Genomic DNA, 12282 nt, shown 5'->3' on the forward strand with positions numbered 1-12282 from the left:
CCAAGAGCCTGGGAGCAGAGCAGAGGAAAGCCTCAATGGAGCAGACATCAGAGACGCGCCCCCGCAGCCAAGAGAAGAGAAGGAGCGTTCACACAAACAAACAAACACCAACCTACACCCCGTCATTCCTAACTCGCTGGATTAAGGGGCGAAGAAGCCAGACGACAAGCCCCACTCCCGACAGAAGCTTGAACCCGCTGAGATGCTTCGGCTCAATCTCCACGGATGAAGAGGTCGATCGTGGCGCATCCAAGGGAGATCTGTCCTGCTGCTGGGACAGCAGAGCCTTCACAAGAGGCGGTGGGAGTCCAATCAGCATTGATAAAGCGCTGCAAATAACATACCAGGGACTCGAGGTGCTAGCTGCTTCGCAGTGTTCTGTTCATTGCAACAACAAGGTCTGGAAGGCATATGCTGAGGGTCAGGAGATCTGTGGACCAGACCCCCCACCCCCCTTAAGATCAATGTAGGGTCATCGGGATGAGCTGTGCTTGGACACGCGTGGCCCCGAGGCAGAGATGCGCAGCAGCCGAAGCTCCACTAAAGATGGCGACTGCACCCACAGCACCCTTGAGGGGACGCAGCGTCCCGAGCATTGTCGCGATGGTACTTCTCATTATTTTGCTTATGCTCGATGTTTGTGAGTGCATGTTATTGTAGATGGGTCAGTGGATGAATGCAAGAATGAGTCAGTGGGTCGATGGCTGACTGCAAGGATGAAGGACACAGTCAATGTGTACTGAGGCCTTATCTCGCCAGTGACCGAACAGGCACTCTCAGTCAGAAGCCAGGTCCTACAGGCACGCTCAGTCACAAGCCAGGTCCTACAGGCACTCTCAGTCAGAAGCCAGGTCCTACAGGCACGCTCAGTCAGAAGCCAGGTCCTACAGGCACTCTCAGTCATACAGGCACTCTCAGTTAGAAGCCAGGTCCAACAGGCACTCTCAGTCAGAAGCCAAGTCCTACAGGTACTCTCAGTCAGAAGCCAGGTCCTACAGGCACTCTCAGTCAGAAGCCAGGTCCTACAGGCACTCTCAGTCAGAAGCCAGGTCCTACAGGCACTCTCAGTCAGAAGCCAGGTCCTACAGGCACGCTCAGTCAGAAGCCAGGGCCTACAGGCACGCTCAGTCAGAAGCCAGGGCCTACAGGCACTCTCAGTCAGAAGCCAGGTCCTACAGGCACTCTCAGTCAGAAGCAAGGTCCTACGGGCACTCTCAGTCAGAAGCCAGGTCCTACGGGCACTCTCAGTCAGAAGCCAGGTCCAACAGGCACTCTCAGTCAGAAGCCAGGTCCTACAGGCACTCTCAGTCAGAAGCCAGGTCCTACAGGCACTCTCAGTCAGAAGCCAGGTCCTACAGGCACTCTCAGTCAGAAGCCAGGTCCTACAGGCACTCTCAGTTAGAAGCCAGGTCCTACAGGCACTCTCAGTCATACAGGCACTCTCAGTTAGAAGCCAGGTCCAACAGGCACTCTCAGTCAGAAGCCAGGTCCAACAGGCACTCTCAGTCAGAAGCCAGGTCCTACAGGCACTGTCAGTCAGAAGCAAGGTCCAACAGGCACTCTCAGTCAGAAGCCAGGTCCTACAGGCACTTTCAGTCATACAGGCACTCTCAGTTAGAAGCCAGGTCCAACAGGCACTCTCAGTCAGAAGCCAGGTCCTACAGGCACTGTCAGTCAGAAGCCAGGTCCTACAGGCACTCTCAGTCAGAAGCCAGGTCCTACAGGCACTCTCAGTCAGAAGCCAGGTCCTACAGGCACTCTCAGTTAGAAGCCAGGTCCTGCAGGCACTGAGAAGCCAGGTCCTACAGGCACTCTCAGTTAGAAGCCAGGTCCTACAGGCACTCTCAGTCAGAAGCCAGGTCCTACAGGCACTCTCAGTCAGAAGCCAGGTCCTACAGGCACTCTCAGTTAGAAGCCAGGTCCTACAGGCACTGGCAGCGGTCTAGCTGATATTTCTTTCTGAAGTCGCGTGCACCCATTGGCTCTTTCAGTGTCCCACGTGATGCTACTTTCCCTACAAGTGTTTTTGTTTATGGGGTGGCGTAAAGGATGCTGCTGTAGAAAACATCTGCAGGATCAAAAAGCAAGTTCTCATTTAAGTTGCTACCCTGGTAACCTGGCCCTACGACTGCATCTAGTCTTATTATTGTTACTTCCGGTCCGATGACCCAGTCAGTCTGACCCTAGCACTGGCTACTGTGTGATGGCCTCATTGGAGCCCCAGACTACCCGACGCAGCATGGTTCTGGGAGGAAATCAAACCAGGGGGGGAGAGGGGTCTTCCTGGTTCCTGATTTCTCAACTGAGACGGTTCGAGGAGCTTCAGCTGATGCATTGAGTGTCCGCACCAGGGATGGGTCCTAACCTTCTCGGGGTAGGGTCTCCATGGAGTCAGTCCCATCAGCCATTCCTGGGTGACCAGGGACGGGTAGGAGGGGGGAGTGAAGGGGCTTCACTTCTGTGCTGCTCCTACACCTGGGTGCATCTCGCCTTGCGAATGCTCCCACGCAATCCCACTGACTTCAGACGCAGATCCTGCTGCTGCGCTGTCTGTAAGGCCATGACACTAAGGTGCAGAGAGGCTTTGCTTTGCTGGAGGATCCCTGCACCACACATGGCCCCCAGAGCTCCACACCCTCCACTGACCGCAGCTTCCCGGGTCCAGGGCCTTCCGCAGGACACCTCCGTCTCTCCCCCAGTTCTATTTATTTATTGTAACGCCACATATCTTATTTTGTCAAAACATCCCGACATTCACGCCTGTTAGTTTGAGGTTTCCTGAAACCCCTGCTGCACCCAGTGTCATCACTGAGGCCTGGCACCGGGCTGTGATCACATTATTAACAATAACTAACTTATGTCATCTCACAATATTCCATTGTTACCTTGTCACTGCTAGATCTGACGCTGCCCAGACTGGTCACCCCTTGAGGATCGAACAGCTGGCGGGGGGCGCCTTGGGTGCACCTGGACTGGCTTCGGCGCATGGTACTTTTTCTAAGCTGTGAGTTATGTTCTTTTAGTGAAACATAAGTATGGTGGGGTATGCACAGCCAGCCTGAAGATGACTGATGCGGCCTGAAATCACTTCAAAATCAGCAGACCTGCTGCTGGCTCATAAGGATTCTTCTTCCACCAGCAGTTCGGGAATGCAGAGGTTACTCGAAAGGTCTCACCTACCACCTGCGGCGCCCCTCTTAGTCCATTCAGCTGCCAACATAGGGCTGCGACACAGGAGCCTCTGCAGAGTCCGTTTCCTCTTCCCAAGGCCATGCAGAGCACAGGGTTGCATGTGCAGGAACTGCAGGGCACATGTGTGCATGTACCGGAACTGCAGGACACATGTGTGCATGTACCGGAACTGCAGGGCACATGTGTGCATGTACCGGAACTGCAGGACACATGTGTGCATGTACCGGAACTGCAGGGCACATGCTTGCATGTTCAAGAACTGCAGGGAACCGGGAATTTTAGGCTAGGATTGCGACAGTTGCTCCTGGCTGTCATCATGCATCCTCTGGTGCCTTATACTCATTGGCACCTGCAGGCCCTTCAATGGAACCTGCACCTGTAGGGGGAAATGGGGGAAGTGGCATTCTGGAGAGGATCCATGTGTGTCCGACATGCGCCTCTGGAAGTTCCTAGGTAGATGGCGGATAGTAATCTGACGTGCAGGTGGCCACTCGTCTTGCCCGCCTCAAAGGTCAATGTAGTGACGAATGCATTATCTCTTAGATAGAGTGGTCACCCGGACAAGGTGCAGATCAGATGCCTTGGGTCTGTGATGGAGTCGTGCCATCATATCCATCTTATGGCCCGATATGCCATCTGACTCGCCTTCGATGCCTTTCACCAAGATCAAGGTGATCCAGTGCACACGGACAACAGTCACCATGCGGTGGGGACAGAACCCTGGTCAACGGAGCCACACACTCTCTGGAAGTTGTACCTTTAGAAACCGTGGCCGCATGGGATGCAACGGGGTCGAGGGGAGCCACACCCTCTCCTAAGGTCTAGCTTCTCAAACAGTGGTCGCATGGGATGCAGCCGGGTCGAGGGGTGCCACAGACTCTCCTAAAGTCTAGCTTCTGAAACAGGGGTCGCATGGGATGCAGCGGGGTCGAGGGGAGCCACAGACTCTCCTAAAGTCTAGCTTCTAAACCAGTGGTCGAGGGGAGCCACAGACTCTCCTAAAGACTAGATTCTAAACCAAGGGTCGCATGGGATGCAGCGGGGTCAAGGGGAGCCACAGACTCTCCTAAGGTCTAGCTTCTCAAACAGTGGTCGCATGGGATGCAGCGGGGTCGAGGGGAGCCACAGACTCTCCTAAAGTCTAGATTCTGAACCAAGGGTCGCATGGGATGCAGCGGGGTCGAGGGGAGCCACAGACTCTCCTAAAGTCTAGATTCTGAACCAGTGGTCGCATGGGATGCAGCGGGGGTCGAGGGGAGCCACAGACTCTCCTAAAGTCTAGCTTCTGAACCAGTGGTCGCATGGGATGCAGCCGGGTCGAGGGGAGCCACAGACTCTCCTAAAGTCTAGCTTCTGAACCAGTGGTCGCATGGGATGCAGCCGGGTCGAGGGGAGCCACAGACTCTCATAAAGTCTAGATTCTGAACCAAGGGTCGCATGGGATGCAGCGGGGTCGAGGGGAGCCACAGACTCTCCTAAAGTCTAGATTCTGAACCAGGGGTCGCATGGGATGCAGCAGGGTCGAGGGGAGCCACAGACTCTCCTAAAGTCTAGCTTCTAAACCAGTGGTCGCGTGAGATGCAGCGGGGTCGAGAGGAGCCACAGACTCTCCTACAGTCTAGATTCTCAACCAGGGGTCGCATGGGATGCATCAGGGTCAATGGGAGCCACAGACTCTCCTAAAGTCTAGTTTCTGAACCAGGGGTCGCATGGAATGCAGCGGAGTCTAGGGGAGCAACAGACTCCTAAAGTCTAGCTTCTCAACCAGTGGTCGCGTGGGATGTAGTGGGGTCGAGGGGAGCCACAGACTCTCCTAAAGTCTAGCTTCTGAACCAGGGGTTGCATGGGATGCAGTGGGGTCGAGAGGAGCCACAGACTCTCCTAAAGTCTAGCTTCTGAACCAGGGGTCGCACGGGATGCAGCGGAGTCTAGGGGAGCAACAGACTCTCCTAAAGTCTAGCTTCTGAACCAGGGGTTGCATGGGATGCAGCGGGGTCGAGGGGAGCCATAGACTCTCCTAAACTCTAGCTTCTGAACCAGGGGTTGCATGTGATGCAGCGGGGTCGAGGGGAGCCACAGACTATCCTAAAGTCTATCTTCTGAACCAGGGGTCGCATGGGATGCAGCGGAGTCGAGCCATAGACTCTACTAAACTCTAGCTTCTGAAGGAGTAGTTTCTGTCCTGTAACTCCAGTTCTGTAGTAGGGGTATCTCTGTTATAGTTTATAATCAACAAAATTGGACACTTGTTACACTGTTAGACTGTTGGTTCAGTGCAAGTAAGGAAACCCTCATAGAAGTCAGTGTATATGTAAGGTAAGCGGTATATTGGCTTCATCCGCCCCACACTGACATTCATGCAGTTATCATCGGGTTTTTCCTCTTGGTGTGTACTGCTAGCCTCATCCAGAGGCACCTCCAGTCTCAAGTGCAGTGTCCAGAGACAAAAAGGATTTTCCAAAAGGATCAATTAAAAATGAAAAAGATTACCCTAAAAATTTTAATGTTGGGTAAACTTCACATTATTAAAAAATTTTGAATACTCTTGCAAAGTCAAGTTACGGGACTATGTGGTATTACTGAGGTGGTATCGTCGACATGTTTCAGCTCTATTGGGCCAGGCGGTCTGTAGAGCTTTCGTCAGGACTAACAGGGGGTTGGTACAAAACAAACAAATAAAAGCTACTCACTCGAATTGTGCGGTAATCCCACTACTCAATACATTGAATAGAGTAATGTTATCTTCTGGATCTATGGAAGAATATATACAAAAAGCTATGTTAAGCTGTGAGCAGTGATTCTTTGGGGAGTGCAGTAACATGAATAGTGATAAATAGTGACACTAGTGTAATTCATGAAATATTTCTCATGAAGGCGAGCGTTTTTAAAAAATATCGTGGAATGAGTATTATCCACTGAAAATCGCTCGTGAACTCAAGGAACGGAAAAGTGGTTATCGCTACTGATGCATACACGTTTGTAAGTACAGGTGTTGTGGCTCAAACAAAGATTCATAATTAAAAAGTGTTTTCTCACATCAAATGTCAAGGTGTCGATCATTCACATGCAGCGGGGTTGCCCTTTTATACACTTGTGGTCTATGTATAAAACAAAGCAAGAGTCGATGTTAAAAGCTCTTGCTAAAGAAAAAGGCTCTCGCTAAAGGAAAACTACACCAAGGCTGGTATATACGAGAGGCGCTTTCAAAAGATCGAGAAAACCCAAACCGGCAAATGCGGTATACTGAAAGATCTTACCTGTCGTGATAACGACTTCTACTTCCTACAGGGGTGCCTTTGAACGCCACAGAGCTGAAGCGGAGACAGGGACCACTGTCAGGACAGATTAGCTGTATATGCTTACCCACAAGAAGAAAAACGAAGACTCGTTACTTCGCCATTACCCGCATGGAGTCCTTCCTCCTGCCTTGTGCTGACTCTGCCCCCGGAGTGATGGGAGCCGGATTGTAGTTTCTTTTTAAAGGAAATAGGCCCTACCTCTTGCCTTGTGATGACGGAGAGGCAGAACTTGGATTGTAGTTTAGTTTTTACAGTAGATAGGCACTTCAAAGGGAAGGTACTAGTGCGCTTAAGGGGAATTGTAGTTTTTTTGCGCTTTTAGTGGACGGAGAACACAATCAACACGGGATGTGATTCCATAATTTCAGGGCGGTCATGGATGCTAGGATGTGATTCATTGTTTTACTTAGCAAAATGGTGCCAGGCCACATTATCATTCAGCCCAGAGTCATAGGTACGTAGGCGGTCCACCCACCTTTGCTCCTTCTCATAAAGGATCTTTTCAGCATTACCTGCTCTGTTGGTCAGCATTTCTATTACTGTCCATTGCATTTCTTCATGTGTGTGGTTACTTTCAGTGAAGTGGGCACATAGCTTGGTGGTGTTCTTTTTTAGCTTGATGTTACTCCTGTGTTCCCCTATCCTGAGTTTCACCTTGCGACATGTCATCCCGATGTATCTCTTTTTACATGGGCACTGGATCATATAGATGACATGTGATGAGTTACAGTTTGTAAACTGTTTCTGTGTCCATATAAAGTTCTCTCCCAGTTGTAGACTTTTTGTAGCTGTTGTTGTTTTGCAGGCTGTGCATGTCCCACATGGGAAGTGTCCCGAGAGTGGTGTCATGTTTACACTGTTAGTTACAGATGTTACAGCCCCCAGCTTGGGGCGTGTATGTACAAGGGTGTCTCTCAGATTTTTCGTCCTTCTATTAGCGAATCTTGGTCTTGGCCAGTCGAACTTGCCCGTGTTTACTATGTGCCAGTTCTTCTTAATCAGTTTTTGAACAGCATGTGTTGCTGGATTGTAAGTGGTCACACACGTTGTAAGATCTTTCACTGGTTCTTTAGGATAGGTTTGTAGGAGACAATCACGGGGTTGGTTATCGGCCCTTTTCTTGCATTTTTTGATAACTTTCTCAGTGTAATCTCTCATTTGCAATTTTTTACTTAATTCCAAAGCCTGTGATTGATAGTCGCTATTTTTACTGCAATTCCGTTTCAAGCGAAGGAATTGGCTGAAAGGCAAATTGTCTCTTAAGGGTTTGGGATGGTGGCTCTTGTGGGACAACAGGCTGTTTTTCGCAGTTTGGCTTTGCGAAGGTTTTAGTTTGTAACGTGTTATTCTCATTGAAGATTGTTAGATCCAAAAAATCAAGATGGCTATTGCTAGAGGTGTATGTGAATTTTAACCAGGGATCCAGTGAGTTGAGCCATGTCATGAATTCTGATAGGTCTAGGTTGATATTCCATATTAGGAAAATGTCATCAATATATCTCTTCCAGTATATAATACTGGAAGAGAAAGTGTTGGTGTCATTGAAAACCAACTCAGTTTCGAAATGGCTGACGTAAAGTCCTGCCACCGACGGCGCGAAGGCACTGCCCATGGATGTACCGTGGTATCTCTGTTATAGTCATAATCTAGTGAATAGTCCCGCCCATGTGCGTGGACCCCGGCAATCAAAAATAATCTCTTAAGTTGTCAAAATAATGCAGAAACTGCAAAGACACTTAAGAGATAATTTAAAGACAAATAATGCAGCCTATATCCACAGGCTACACTGTCCAGTACTTCAACTAGAAATTCCACCAAAATTCACCACACACAGTACAGCCTGCTAGTTTCTACCATAGAGAAACCTGCCTCCCCCAGTCAAAGACTCAGGAATGATAGAGAGGAAGGCAGGGACAGACAAGCCCCATAGGCTGCCATTATGTGGCTTAAATAGGATACTGTGCCTTTAAGAGAACTTTCCAGAACTTCTCCCAGTATCCCAGAATGCACAGCAGGTCCCTCTTACTTCAGTTCTTTTTGAAGGCGAAGCACGCCAGACCTGTCGCATTCTTGTATGATGAAAAAATCTCCACCGGGGAGGAGGGCGGGCGCTTATGACTATAACAGAGATACCCCTACTACAGAACTGGAGTTACAGGACAGAAACTACTCCTTCTGTAGTAGGGGATCTCTGTGTATAGTCATAATCTAGTGAATAGAATGGCAAGCCCATCCCCACACCAAAGCGGCGGTGGAGAATAAATACATAACGCCACTACTGTGCGAACAAATTCCGCAGCGAAGCCTGGCCAACCTGAGCGTCCGCCCTGGCGTCAGTGTCCAGGCAGTAATGCTTAGCAAAGGTATGAACCGACTTCCAAGTGGCTGCCTTGCATATTTCAGCAATCGGCACGTTACGGAGCAGAGCCGTCGTGGCAGCTTTGCCCCTGGTGGAATGAGCCTTAGGCTTACCTCCTAAGGTCTTATTAGCCTTTTGGTAACACAATTGTATGCAGGACACAATCCACCTAGAGATGGACTGCTTCGAGGTCGCAAGACCCGTCCTGACCGACCCATAATTGATAAACAACTGGTCAGACCTACGAATATCCTTGGTTTTATCCAGATAAAATTTCAACACCCTCCTAACATCCAGGGAATGGAGAGACCTCTCCGCTGGGGATGAAGGGTTCTGAAAAAACGTAGGCAAAGTTATAGTCTGGTTGACATGAAAATCAGAAATAACCTTGGGAAGAAATTTAGGGTGAGTACGCATAACAACCTTAGCAGCATGAAATACAGTATAAGGTTCATTACAACACAACGCCTGAATTTCACTCACCCTGCGGGCCGATGTAATGGCCACGAGGAACGCCGCCTTCCAGGACAGGTGCTGCAACGAAGCCTTATGAATAGGTTCAAAAGGCTCCTTCATCAATCTGGACAGCACCACATTCAATTCCCATGAAGGCGAGGGAAGCCTGACAGGAGGGAATACTTTCTTCAAGCCTTCCAGAAAGTCTTTGATCACAGGGATCTGGAAAAAGGAAGTCTGTGAAGGGAATTTCCTGTAGGCAGTCAATGCAGCAAGATGAACCTTAATGGAATGGACATTAAGGCCAGACTGCGCCAAATGTAAAAGGTAAGGAAGGATGACATCTTCCTTGCAGGTCGTTGGATCATGGTTCTTAGACTGGCACCAGATACAAAACCTCTTCCACTTGTAAGCATATGAAGTCCGAGTGGAAGGTCTCTTAGACTCCTTCAGTATGTCCATGCAATCATCGGGCAGATTCAGATGGCCATATTGCACTATCTCAGGAGCCATGCCGCCAAACTCAAAGACGAGAGGTTGGGGTGTAACATCCGTCCCCCGAACTTCGTGAGAAGGTCCGGCCTGCACGGCAACCGAATGTGAGGAAGGAGAGACCGGTGAAGTAGGTCCGTGAACCACCACTGCCTGGGCCACTCCGGGGCGATGAGTATCATCCGAGCTCTGGACCGGGCCAGCTTGATGAGCACCGCCGGAATCAGGGGAATGGGAGGAAAGGCGTACAGAAAGTTGTTCGTCCAGTTGATCCATAACGCATTCCCCAGAGTCCCTTGTTGGAAGTATCTGGAGGCGAAGTCTCTGCACTTGCTGTTTTCGGCGGTGGCGAACAAATCTACGTCTGGAGTTCCCCACCTTGCGAAGACTTCTCCTAGTACTTAGTCGTTTATGACCCAGTCGTGGTTTTCCTGCAGCTGTCTGCTCAGTGCGTCTGCCTGAACATTCTGCACACCTGGTAGATGGGTGGCCGTTATCGTCAGTCATCTGGCCAGGAGCCAGTGCCAGATCGTCTGCGCCTCCTGCGACAGGGTGCGCGATCTCGAGCCCCCCTGCTTGTTGAGGTAATACATTGTGGTGGTATTGTCCGTCTGTACAAGCAGAGAGTTGGTCTGGAAGGACGGAAGAAAGGCCTTCAGCGCCAAGTGAACAGCCCTGAGTTCCAGGAAATTGATGTGATACGTGGACTCCATCGGTGACCACGTGCCCTGAATCTGTAGAGTCCCGGAGTGCGCTCCCCATCCCAGAAGAGACGCATCCGTCACGACAGTCTGCGTGGGAATGTCCTTGTGAAAGGGAACCCCTCTGAGGAGATTCTCCGCCGAACACCACCACTTCAGAGACTGAAGAGCATGCAGCGACAGTCGAATCTTGTCGTCCCAAGATCCTTTCCTCTGATCCCACTGGTCCTCCAAGCACTCCTGCAACGGTCTCATGTGCAGCTGTGCGTGTGGCGTCAGGAAGATACAAGAGGCCATCGATCCCAGTAGAGAAGACACCGTCCTCACTGTTGTAGATGGAGTCATCATAAGAGCCTGAGCCTTCCGAAGGAGTGATAATCGTCGCTCTTCCGAAGGAGACACGCTTGCTGACAGCGTATTGATGGAGGCTCCCAAGTACTGTATGCATTGGACCGGAGTCGGGACAGACTTGGCCATGTTGATGTGCAGCCCCAGCTTGTTCAGGAGAACGCACGTCTTCTGGAAGTGTGCTCGCGCTTCCGAGAAGGAGGATGCCTTGATCAACCAATCGTCCAAGTAAGGGTAGACGAACACCTTGTTCTTCCTCAGGTGTGCTGCTACCACCGCCATGCACTTCGAGAACGTTCTCGGCGCAGACTTCAGTCCGAATGGGAGTACTGTGTATTGATAATGATTGGTGCCGACTTGGAACCGCAGGAACTTCCTGTGTTTGTGTGCAATGGGCACATGGAAGTAAGCATCCTGTAGGTATATAGCGCAAAGCCAGTCTCCCTGTTGCAACTGAGGATAAATCTGATGCAACGACAGCATGCAGAACTTCTCTCTGCGAATCCATTTGTTTGCCTGCCGCAAATCCAGAATGGGCCTGAACTCGTTCTTGTCCTTCTTGCGAACCAGAAAGAACCGGGAGTACAGACCTCTTCCTCTCTGAGACAGAGGTACATCTTCTATCGCCCTTTTCCTTAACAGGACATCCACTTCCGCCTGAAGCTCGCGCAGCTGAAACTGCGAGCCGACCGGGGGAATAGCCGGAGGAGGGCTGGTGAACCGAAGACTGTATCCATTGCAAACAATATTCAGCACCCACTTGTCCTGAGTAATTTTTCTCCACTCTGCCAGAAAAAGTTGTATGCTTCCCCCTACCGGAGTGGGTAACGGATCCGGGGGAAGTAAGTTCCTAGGGCCTAGACCCCGCCTGGCCCTTGGGCGCTGGAGCCGACTGCTGGCCTCCCCTGCCCCTCTGCCGCTTCTGGAACGGCTTACGGAACGGCTGCTGCTGTTGTGCGTGCCCCGAAGCCTGTCCTCGTCCACGGCCTTGTCCGCCGAACCGCCGTTGGAAGGGGCAGTACTGCTTCTTGGTCTCTTTGGGCTTCTCCAGGCCCACAGCCGTCAGCGTTTCCGCCTCCGCCTTCATGCGGGCCATTTCATCATCCGCATGCTTCCCGAAGAGGGTCTCACCGGAGAACGGTAGATTGGCCACCCTCTGCTGTGCGTCCGGTTTCAGGGACGTAAGCCGGAGCCAAGCGTGGCGCCGTTGGTTGATCCCGTGGCAAAATCCGTGAGCCGCCAACAGGGAAGAGTCCGCAGCCGCGCTGATTATCTGGTTGGCCACCAGCATCCCCTCACTCAGGACTTCCATGAAGTCTTCACGCTGCTCCCGGGGCAAATGCTCCGCAAAGCGCTCAAGGGAGTCCCAGAGGGCGCGGTCGTAGCGTCCCAACAAAGCCGTGGCACTTGCCGCCTTCATGGAGGTAGCGGAAGT

General features: G+C 51.1%; 1 protein-coding gene across 1 annotated transcript in view; it reads right to left on the bottom strand.

Moving 5' to 3' along the window:
* The window catches only part of AMBRA1 (autophagy and beclin 1 regulator 1), a 962358-nt gene that overhangs the window by 227331 nt on the left and 722745 nt on the right, over window positions 1-12282 (bottom strand). The window lies entirely within an intron of this gene.

The sequence above is a fragment of the Lissotriton vulgaris genome, chromosome 2_2 (assembly GCF_964263255.1).
Source record: "Lissotriton vulgaris chromosome 2_2, aLisVul1.2, whole genome shotgun sequence".
NCBI lineage: Eukaryota > Metazoa > Chordata > Amphibia > Caudata > Salamandridae > Lissotriton > Lissotriton vulgaris.